Source organism: Chrysochloris asiatica, unplaced genomic scaffold (genome assembly GCF_000296735.1).
Source record: "Chrysochloris asiatica unplaced genomic scaffold, ChrAsi1.0 scaffold00035, whole genome shotgun sequence".
Taxonomy (NCBI): domain Eukaryota; kingdom Metazoa; phylum Chordata; class Mammalia; order Afrosoricida; family Chrysochloridae; genus Chrysochloris; species Chrysochloris asiatica.
This window is the reverse complement of record NW_006408553.1, coordinates 9,598,607-9,610,281: the sequence shown is the minus strand read 5'-3', so window position 1 is coordinate 9,610,281 and position 11,675 is coordinate 9,598,607. Positions and strand designations below refer to the sequence as shown.

The window sequence follows — 11,675 nt, the reverse complement described above, 5'->3', positions numbered from 1 at the left end:
CTCGAAACCCTATACAGGGTTGTTATGGGTCGGAATCTACTCTACAGCACTTAACAACAACAACAACTACTACTACTCTCATGGTTCAGTGCCACACAGCAGGCAGGAAGGACTTCTGAAGTGAGTTAATTTTCCTTCTTGAGTCCCAAACCCATGTGTCTGTGTGTGTCATCTCCCCTTAGAGGAAAATTCCTGGAGACATTCATTCATTCTAAGGGATGCCTTCCACCCAGGGAATGTAGTAATGACTTGGTGCTACATATATCCAGTAAATAATGGAACTTGACTACACCAGACAATGAGGAAAAGTAAGAACAGAGAACTGAGAAAAATGGCATATTGTACATCAAATGCTTTGGGAAAGGTAGGAAATACTGCAATCCACAGTATGCTTAAAACCCAGCTTTGTACAGAATCCAGCTGAAAGTGCCAGCCTACTTGAAATTGGATTTTAATTGGCTAAGGCTTTATTTGAAATGAGGATAAAGTTTATCATATATTCAATTATTCAAGTGTGAAATGAGACCTAAGTATGGGGTCATCAATCTTCTTTATAAATTAACTATACTCCACCGGGAGTCCAAATTCCATTGCACACTTTAACTATAACAACAGCATCTTTCTCCCCAATGCCAACTTTCTTAATCACCATGATTTTCCAAAAAGCTATCAGTGACTAACTGAATAAAATTAGTTTGGTAACACCAATCCTCCCATTTAACTTTTGTCCAGGTCTTACACAGAAGACAATCTGTTCCAAAGGGTGGTTTGTGTAGAATGTGGACTCAGGCAGAGGGAAAGAGTTTTTCAATAATTGTCTCTACACAGAAATTAATATTTGGTTATGAAATAGTAAAGAAGTTTAGAAAGTAAAGTTATTCTCAGTTCTCTTTTTATAATAATAAAAGAAAAATCAGCATTTAAAAATTGGTTCCAATAGTTGTTTCACAATGGGTTTGCCACCAGAATATAGGTGTTGGTGAAAACCATAACAATGCCTAAGCCAAAATGGGAAAGGAAAAGACCCATATCAACATTGTCTTTATTGGACACCTTTACTCCAGCAAGTCAACCACTGCTGGTCACCTGATCTACAAATGTGGTGGAATTGACAAAAGAACCATCGAAAATTTTGACAAGAAAGCTGCTGAGATGGAGAAGGGCTCCTTTAAGTATGCCTGGGACTTGGATAAACTGAAAGCTGAACGTGAGCGAGGCATTACCATTGATACCTCCCTGTGGAAATTTAAAACCAGCAAGTACTATGTGACCATCATTGATGCTCCAGGACACAGAGACTTTGTTGTTGTTGTCAGGTGCCATCGAGTCGGAACCGACTCATAGCGACCCCATGCACAGCAGAACAAAACAATGTCCGATCTTGGGCCAACCTCACTACTGCCGCCACACTTGACGCCATCAATGATGCCACCTGGCTGATCCATCTCGTTGGGGGCCTTCCTCTTTTTCTCCAACCCTCCACGTTACCCAGCATGACATCCTTCTCCAGCGACTGTTCTCTCCGGACAATGTGTCCAAAGTATGAGAGACGAAGCCTAGCCATCTTGGCCTCCAAGGAGCACTCTGGTTGCACTTCTTCCAAAACAGATCTATTGGTTCTTTTGGCAGTCCATGGCACTTTCAGTATTCTCCTCCAACACCACAACTCAAAGGCATCAATTCTTCTACGATCTTCCTTATTCACTGTCCATCTTTCGCATCCATATGAGGTTATTGAAAATACCATGGCTTGGGTCATGTGCACCTTAGTCCTCAAGCTGACATCTCTGCTCTTCAACACTTTAAAAAGTTCCTGTGCAACAGATTTGCCTAATGCAATACATCATCTGATCTCTTGACTGCTGCTTCCGCGAGTGTTGATAGTTGTCCAAGAAGAATGAAGGCTTTATCAAATATATAATTACAGGAACCTTACAGGCTGACTGTGCTGTCCTGATTGTTGCTGCTGGTGTTGGAGAATTTGAAGCGGGTATCTCTAAGAATGGGCAGACCTGTGAGCATGCCCTTCTGGCTTACACGTAGGGTGTGAAACAGTTAATTGGTGGTGTTAATAAAATGGATTGCACTGAGCCACCCTACAGCCAGAAGAGATACGAGGAAATCGTTAAGGAAGTCAGCATCGACATTAAGAAAATTGGCTACAACCCTGACACAGTAGCATTTGTGCCAATTTCTGGTTGGAATAGTGACAATATGCTGGAGCCCAGTGCTAGCATGCCTTGGTTCAAGTGATGGAAAGTCACCTGTAAGGATGGCTATGCCAGTGTAACCAAATTGCTTGAAGCTCTGGATTTCATCCTGCCAACTCATCCAACTGACAAGCCCCTGCATCTGCCTCTCCAGGGTGTCTACAAAATTGGTGGCATTGGCACTGTCCCTGTGGGCAGAGTGGAGACTAGTGTTTTCAAGCCAGGCATGGTAGTCACCTTTGTTCCTGTCAATGTTACTGCTGAAATGCACCATGAAGCTTTGAGTGAAGCTTTCCCTGGGGACAACGTGGGCTTCAATGTAAAGAACGTCTCTGTCAAAGATATTTGCTGTGGCAATGTCGCTGGTGACAGCAAAAATGATCCACCAATGGAAGCAGCTGTCTTCCCTGCACAGGTGATCATCCTGAACCCTCCAGGCCAAATCTGTGCTGGATATGCACCTGTGCTGGATTGTCACACAGCTCACATTCCTTGTAAGTTTGCTGAATTCAAGGAGAACATTGATCGCCGGTCTGGTAAGAAGCTAGAAGATGGCCCCAAATTCTTGAAGTCTGGTGATGCTGCCATTGTTGACATGGTTCTTGGGAAGACAACATGTATTGGGAGCTTCTCAGACTACCTTCCTCTGGATCGTTTTGCTGTTCATGACATGAGACAGACTGTTGTTGTGGGTGTCATCAAGGCAGTGAACAAAAAGGCTGCTGGAGCTGGCAAAGTCTGCTCAGAAAGCTCAGAAGGCTAAACGGATATTACCTTTAACACCTGCAGTATAGTGGTTACAAATCAGGCTGCTAACCTCAGGGTCAGTGATTTGAAACTAGCAGCTGTTCCATAGGAGAAAGATGAGACTTTCTGCTTCCGTAAAGATTTACAGCCTCGGAAACCCAGTACAGGGTCACTATGAGTCAGAACCGACTCCACGGCACATAACCGCCAACAACCCAGTGGTTGAAGAACCGTCTCAGAACTGTTTGTCTCATTTGGTCATTTAAGTTTAATAGTAAAAGACTGGTTTATGATAACAATGTATCATAAAACCTTCAGAAGGCAAGGAATATTATGTGGACCATTTGTTTCTTTTTTGTGTGACAGTTTTAAGTTGTTTGTTTTTAAAATCAGTACCTTTTAAATGGAAACAACTTGACCAAAACGTTGTCGCTGAATTTTGAGACCCATTAAAACAAGGTTAAGTGAGAAGAAGAAAAAAATAATTGATTCCAATAAAATTTCTCCTGGCTGATGGTCCTGGTTTCAGTTGTGACTGCTAAAATGGCATGTAAAACAATACTAATTGTCTGTGGTCTCATAAAGCAAATGTCACTGCCTGCAGAGGAAATAACAAAAAAAGACTGTGTGAAGAGTCCTTCTCAACCCTCTTCTAACACCCTCTAGCTTAGAGGTGTTGATAGATAGTTGTCAACTTGCTAGGAAGTCATTAAAAAATATCAAACAGAAGGGTCAACTCAGAGAGCAAGTGGACTGACCAGGAGGTGCAGCTGAACTCTTCATGGTGAGTTCAGTCAAACTATTAGAATGGTAGAACATGGCCCTTCAGATGAAAAGAAAAACATTTCTTCAAATTCCTAAAATAAGTACCATCTATAGTTTTAACTTCCTATTCATCTCAGGTCATGTTTTAATTCTCTCCTGAGCTCCCCATGCCAACCTACTCGATGGCACTTAGCAACAACAACAAAACATGGTGTAAAAAAACTGCCCTTCCATGTCTCTTCCTACATAATTGCTTTTTCTTTACTTTTGTTTTTGAAGAATTGCATTTTTAAGATACATAAAAAAAATAATCCTTCTTTTGGACAAGCAGCAAGTGAAAATGGAAAACTGGAAAGCAAACCATAAGTCAGAATAGCCAAGTTCTGGTCTAGGAGGATCTCAAAAGAATCTTCTTTATTTGCTTCCTTGCTCAATTCTTGCTCTTCCTCACTACCCTGGCTACCCTCCAAATTTCTCCTTTGAGTACAGTCATGTGAGGACGTAATATCTGGTGCTGAATATGCATTAAGCACCTTTGTGAGAAGGCCAAGGAAATCTCAGACACATCTACTAACTCAAGTCAATGGACCAAACTAGAAATCCACTACCTCTAGATTTATTATTAACTTTTAAAATGTATGTCAGATGGTTTGACCTACTTTTACTCAAATTTACTGTGATTTACTGCTATGTATAATCTTAACTGGGAGTCCTGGTGTGGCGCTGTGGGTTAATGAGCCAGACTGCAAAGCCATTTGAACTGCAAGGTCGGTGGTTCAAGTTCACCAGCTGCTCTTCGGAAACCCTATACAGGGTCGATATGGGTCGGAATCGACTTGATGGCGCATATCTTAACAACAATGACATAATCTTAACTAATACAATGCTATACTATTTTTTTTTATTCTAAACTTCCTATTATGAGCAAGAGAACATTATATAAAATGAAGATTATAACTTTTTTCTTTGATGGTGGTTATGTGCTGTGGAGTCTGTTCTGACTCATAGTGAGCCTGTACAGGGTTTCCAAGGCTATAAATCTTTACGGGAGCAGAAAGCCGCATCTTTCTCCAGTGGAGCAGCTGGTAGTTTCACACTGCTGACTTTGAGGTTAGCAGCCTGATTCGTAACCACTTCGCTACCAGAGCTCCTTCCAACTTTGTCCTTTAGGCATAACTAATTCAGAGGTACCCCTACACTAGAATACATGAAAAGTTTAGCTTTCATGAATAAACCAATCCAAGAGTGTTCTATCGCTTTTTGTAGGAAATGACTCGTTCTTCCCCACTTCCAACCAGGACTGTTGTAAAGTCATTGTTATTTTATGTCGTACGAACATTCAATGTGGAAGAATCTCCTTGGTTCTGCAGACTCGGGCACAGACAAAGGTGATGTAGTTGTACATATTTCATTGTCTCCTTTCATCCTCTGCATTCTTTCCCATTCATTCATTGTAGGGAAGAGATGTTTAAGTTAATAGCATTTTTAACATGCTGAGAGACGGTAAAATATTCTAAAAATGAATATTAAAATAAAATTATCTTACTCCAGAAAACAGAAGATGCATAAATGATAGGGTAGAAATTAAGGGGAGGACATTCAGGAACAGATTATCCAAAAGCAAGATAAGCACAGACTTACCTGTGCTTACTCACTAATCTGCAGTGAACTGTTTCATGTCTTTTCACCACATGAAACTTTTTTTCTACAGGTTACAAAGTAGACAAAAGCCCATGTTTTCCTTGCTGATTAGATAGTATATCCCTGTCAGAGCTTGTAAATTTGAAAAGAGGTTTTGATTGAGAAGGAAGGTACTGTGTAATTTGGAGAGACAGTCAGACCTAGATGCAGAGTCTTTGATATGGTGTAAAAATGTGGAATTATTAACTACATATTAATAAATAAGTACAAGTAAGTCATGCTTACCTTGTTTATTAGGTGATCCAACATTGCCCACTGTAGATCCAAACCCAACTTTTTAGTACATTATTGTTGTTGTTGTTGTTAGGTGTCATCGAGTTGGTACCAACTCATAACGACCTTATGCACAACAAAATGAAACACTGCTCAATCCTGAGCCAACCTCACTATCGTTGCCACACTTGAGCCCATCGATGCTGCTACTCTGCCAATCCATCTCGCTGGGGGTCCTCCTCTTTTTCTCTGACCCTCCACCCTACCAAACATGATATATTTCTCTAGTGACTGGTCCCTCCTGACAGTATGTCCGAAGTATGAGAGTGAAGTTTGGACCCCGTGGGCTCCAAGGAGCACTCTTCCAACACAGATCTATTTGTTCTTTTAGCAGCCCATGGCACTTTCAATATTCTCTTCCAGCACCATAACTCAAAAGCATCAATTCTTCTATGGTGTTCCTTATTCACTGTCCAGTTTTTGCATGCATCTGAGGTTATTGAAAATACCATGGCTTGGGTCAGGTGCACCTTAGTCTTCAAGCTGACATCTTTGCTCTTCAACACTTTAAAAAGGCCTATAAGACATTAGGTTAACAGAAATAGGATAAATCATGCAAACTGATTGATATTACCCAAAACATGATTTTTGAATGGATGGGAGTGGAATGGAAGTAAGATAGAGTAAGTCTTGTTGTTGTTGTTGTTGTTAAGTGCCGTCGAGTCGGATCCGACCCATAGCGACCCTGTACAGGGTTTCCGAGGGTGTAAATCCTTACGGGAGTAGAAAGCCTCATCTTTCTCCCGCCGAGCGGCTGGTAGTTTTGAACCACTGACCTTAAGGTTCACAGCCCGATTCGTAACCACTACGCTACCAGAGTAAGTCTTAGGGAATAATAAATTTGAACAATGGTTTAAATATGCCAACGAACTGTGAAAAGAATAAAATTCCTCTGTGCTTAGGAAATGAAGAGGATTAGGAAGAATTTAGAGGTGATGTGGCCCTGTGGGTTAATATGCTGGATTGCAAGGTCGGTTTGAACTGAAAGGTATGTAGTTCAAGCTCACCAGCCTTTCCTCAGAAACCCTATACAGAGTTGCTATGAGTCAGAACCTACTTGATGGCACTAGGCAATAACAACAAAATATAGTGTAAAACTTATGAAACTTAAGTAGTTGTTTGCTCTGGAGCGATTTTGTTTTTGACAGATTAGGAACTGCTTAGAATGTGTGTGCTAAGTTATTGATCAATTGGCAGTAAAAAAATGCCTAGGACACATCCATCTCATCTCTCCATCTCTCCTTCTCTTAGGTTAGACTTGCAACAAGATCTGGGTCTCTCCCAGCCTTGTCTTGCTCCCTCTCTCCATACAGATATTTCCCCTAACAAAATCCTTGTATATTAAACCCATCTTGCTATCTACTTCTCAGAGAACCTGAAATAATACATCCCCCAATAACTAAAGGAGTGTTCTAGATCTTGCATTCTCAATAGAGCTGAAATCAACCCAAAAGGGGTGAAAATTGATTTTGGGGATAACAAGAAAACTTAGATATTGGAGTGATTTGTGACCCTTCAAAGAACCACAGGACATAAACAGATATATAGTAGTTGTGTGGTTTTAAAATTTTATGAGAAAGGGGACAATTAGGAAAGAAAAATATCTAATAAAACTCCTTGCAAGGACAATAATTTGGAGGAACAACAACAACAAAAAAGATTAAAGAATACTGTTCTAAGTGAATCAGTATGTTATAGAACAATGCTTTAGAGACCTAGTGTCAAATTATGCAATAAGCAAGATAAACACAGGTTTACTTACCAGTCTGAAGTGAAATTTTTCACATTTTCTTACCAAATCAAAGATTCTGTTCTAGGCATGGCTGTCATATATCTCTCTTCCAATTCCATAGCAGATTCTTACAGGCTCAAAGCCTCTTTTTAAATTTACAACCCTGACAAGGAAGGAGTACTCAGCAATCAAGGTAAGCATGGGCTTACTTGTACTTAATTACCAATCTGTACTCACTACAGATTAGTAAATAAGAACAAGATTAGTAAGTAAGCACAGGTAAACCCATTCTTAACTTGAAAACCTGCCCCTGAAATTTATTAATTACATTATACCCAATACTTAGCATCTCTCTACGTTTGTGAGTTATGCATTAAAGGACATTGAATACAAAAACCAAAACTAATTAATAGACACTTCCTCAACTTCAGAAAGCTTTAGATATCCAGTAAGAATCCAGTGGTTCTCAACATTAGACATAAGGACTAAAACATTCCTAGTATGAGTATTTCTCTCTTCATGCCCAGACAAATGTCATTGCAACTCTCTAAAGATCTATTTCTGAGTAGAGAATATTAGCAGAATCCCAAGTACATAACAATCATCATCTGATTAGACATTGATGTCTTGAAAAGCTATTGGAAGCCAATTCACTATGGGTCTCTTGCATTTCTGCACATCTTATAAAAAGGCATTGTAAACTTTTGTTCTGGACAATCATTAAAAGATACTTGTATATAAAAAGCAAACAAGCTTAAAAGATTTAGAGTCATTCTCTGAGGAAGAGAAAGAAGACCGAACACAGATTTGCTACTCATCCCCTTATAAGATTGTTATTATTGTTAAGTGCTGTCGAGTTGGTTCCTAAACATAGTGACCTTGTATAGGATTTCTGCGGAGTGGCTGGTGAGCTTGAATCGCCCACCTTGCAGTTCAAACCAACTATGCAGTTCAGTGCATTAATGCACAGGAAGGTTCTTTATTTAAGATAAGCCCACTGTGTGTGCAGCACCAACCTAGACTCACCTCCACATTGTCCCATGAAACTTGATGACAAGAGGAACCAATGTGAACATGAAGCTTATGCTGGCTGCAGAGTCTTGAGTAATAAAGTTCTGCCTCTACCTCAGGAGTTTTGTGTCTTTGGCCAGCATCTATGAAACTACAACAGGTGACCTTCTTGGCTTGAACACTTGGTAAAATTGTAGACCATTCACAGTCCCTAAAAGAAGTACAATGAGGAATCTTTGTCCTTTCTTCAGTGAGGATACTGTAAATTGGGCAAGAAGATGGAGAGGACAGGCAACATAAGTCTTCCTCCTGCAGCATCAGAGATTACCACAGAACATACTCTTTAAGAGTTAGGGTTCAACCTTGAAAAACACAGATGGGGAATTCAGAATGAAACTGAGATGGATAACATTGTCTCTGGTATACTTCTCATATAGCTACCGTCCACCTGAAGGACACACAGATGTAACAGTTACTTCCACCAACCTCTAATCGTAACTACTGGAGTGGAACTCTATTGTAGTGAGGCTCTAAAATTATTTTGTTGTTGTTTATAAGTGCTTTTGAGGCAATTCTGACTCATAGTGGCCCTGTATAAGTTTTCCAATGAGCAGCTAGTAAGTTTTGAGCCATCGACCTCGAGGTTCAAACTAACCTTGTGGTTCAACCTTATCCTACAGCCCCACACCAGGACTCATATAACTAGGTTTATTTCTTGTTGTTGTTATGTGCCGTTGAGTCAGTTCTGACCCATAGAAACCATGTGCAAGATTTATATGAAGTGGCTGGTAAACTTGAACCACAGACCTGTGGCCCAAACTGACTTTGCAGTCCAGCACATTAACTCACAGAGCTCTGGTAGCATAGTGGTTATGAATCGGACTGCAAACCGAAACTACCAGCTGTGCTGTGGGAGAAAGATGAGGTTTTCTGCTCACGTTAAGATTTATAGCTTTGGAAACCCTATACAGGGTTGCTATGAGTCCGAACTGATTCCACGGCACATAACCACCACACCAGGACTCCAAAATGATAGTAGAGGACATATTTCCATATCTCCCTCTTGAGAGGAACAGTTCCTTTTAGTTTAAAAGCATAGCTTTCTAATATTCAAGTAAATGTGTGGGGTTTTTTGGGAAATGAAAATTATCTGCTCATCCTCCTGGGCAGTAAAAACAGTTTGTTATTGGAAACAGATGAAAGTTGCTTTGATGGTCACTGACTCTACTTACCTATTTTTCCCTCCAAGACACTTCTAGATCTCCTATCTTGGGCCTCAAAACTGTGCTATCAAGAACAAATATTCCTAAAAACTTTTAATAATTCAGAGACTAAATCCCATTCAACTTTCCTAGATATTTCATCATCCTGTTGTTGCTACAAAGTGTCGTCAAATCATTCCAGCTCATGGTTACCTTGTATAGGGGTTTGGAGAAGCACATGGTAGGTTTGAACCACCGACCTTGCAGTTAGTAGTCCAGTGCTTATCATACAGCACAACACCAGAACTCTATCATCATGGAGAGACCCAAATACCCTGATGTTATCCAGTGACACTTTCCAGACAATTTAGCAGTAAGGGAATTTTTGCCAGTATAGCAAGGCAGCTGTAATTTTATTCTTCTGACTGCATATGTAGCAGCTTTTCTTGACTTAAAAAAAATTTTTTTTAAACTAAGATAGTAGCTATCATTTGTTGTTGTTCTGAAGCTTCCTTCCTCCTGAAACTCAACCTTATTCTAATCTATATTGAATTAGAAAATAAACCATGTGGATGTTTTCCTTTTGTATCTTAATAGGGGAACACGCCAGTAGTGGGGAAATTGGTAAAAATCCAATTAAAGTACAGTTTTTAAATAATATTGTATCCAAGTTAATTTCTTAGGTTTGATAAATTTACCATAGTTATGTGAGGTGGTAACATTCATTAGTGGAAACAGAGGGAAAGGCATATGAAAAGCCTCTGTACTATCTTTACAAATCTTCTGTATATGGAAAAGTATTTCAAAAAATTTCTTTTTTTTTTTTTTTTTTTTTGAAAGGTGAGACAAATTGCCTGGTAAATATGACTATAATACTTGAAACATTACATGGCCCTGACATTAACTAGTCCCAAACCTTGTTTTTCCATTTAAAGCCTCAGTTTCCTCACCTTCAATTGTTTTACAAGATACTGATAGCCATATATGTTTATATGTTGTTGTTGTCAAGTGTTATCAAGTTGGTTCCGACTCATAGTAATACTACATAGGGTTTCCAAGAAGCCTCTGGGGTGCTTGAACCTTGTGTTTCGTAGTCCAGTGCTGATCCTACGGTGCCACACCAGGAGTCCATAATATTATATTGACCATATTAAGTGAGTTAATTTGTATATGAGTAACAGACTCCTGGTGTGGCACTGTAGGATTTACACTGGACTGCAAACCACAAGGTCATCAGTTTAAATCCACCAACTGCTCCTCAGAAGCCCCCCAGGGTCACTATGACTTTGAACTGACTTGACAGCACTTAACAACAACAAATAGCCTTAGCCACTAGTCCTCTGTCAGTTTGTTACACTTTGATGGCTTGCATGTTGCAGTGATGTTGAAAGTTATAGCACCAGTATTTTAAATACCAGTGGAGTCATCCATGGTGGACAGGTTGCAGTGGAGCTTCCAGACTAACACAGACTAGGAAGAGGGAGAGGTGAATGGTTAGCCACTGAAAACCTTATGATTACAGACTAGGAAGAGGGAGAGGTGAATGGTTAGCCACTGAAAACCTTATGATTAGCAACAGAACAGTGTCAGATATAGTGCTGGAAGAGGAGCACCAGAGGTTGGAAGGCACCCAAGAGCTGCTTCCCCAAACTAGAATTGCCCATAATGACCAAAAAGGAGTAAGCTTTCAGGACTTTCATTTCTGATGGGACATACCTCAAAATGAGAAGGCATAGATAGCTGCAGACATCCTTCAGTAATTATAACATGGAATGTAGCAAGTATGAATCTAAGAAAATTAGAAGTTGTCAAAAATAAAATGGAGTTCAAAAAGATCGACATAAACGTCATTATTGAGCAGAAATGAACTGCTATTGGCCATTTTGGATCAGACATTTATTATGCCAGGAATGACAAATTCAAAAGGAATGGGATCATATGTATCATCAAAAAGAAGTACTATCTTGATGTACAATGTTGTGTTAGAATAATATCCATATGCCTGTAAGTGCTGCTTGGAAGTCAGGATGGCCA

General features: G+C 39.8%; 1 pseudogene; it reads left to right on the top strand.

Moving 5' to 3' along the window:
- Positions 1-1,008: 1,008 nt before the first annotated feature.
- LOC102830178 lies at positions 1,009-3,004 on the top strand (annotated as a pseudogene).
- The last annotated feature ends 8,671 nt before the right edge of the window (positions 3,005-11,675 follow it).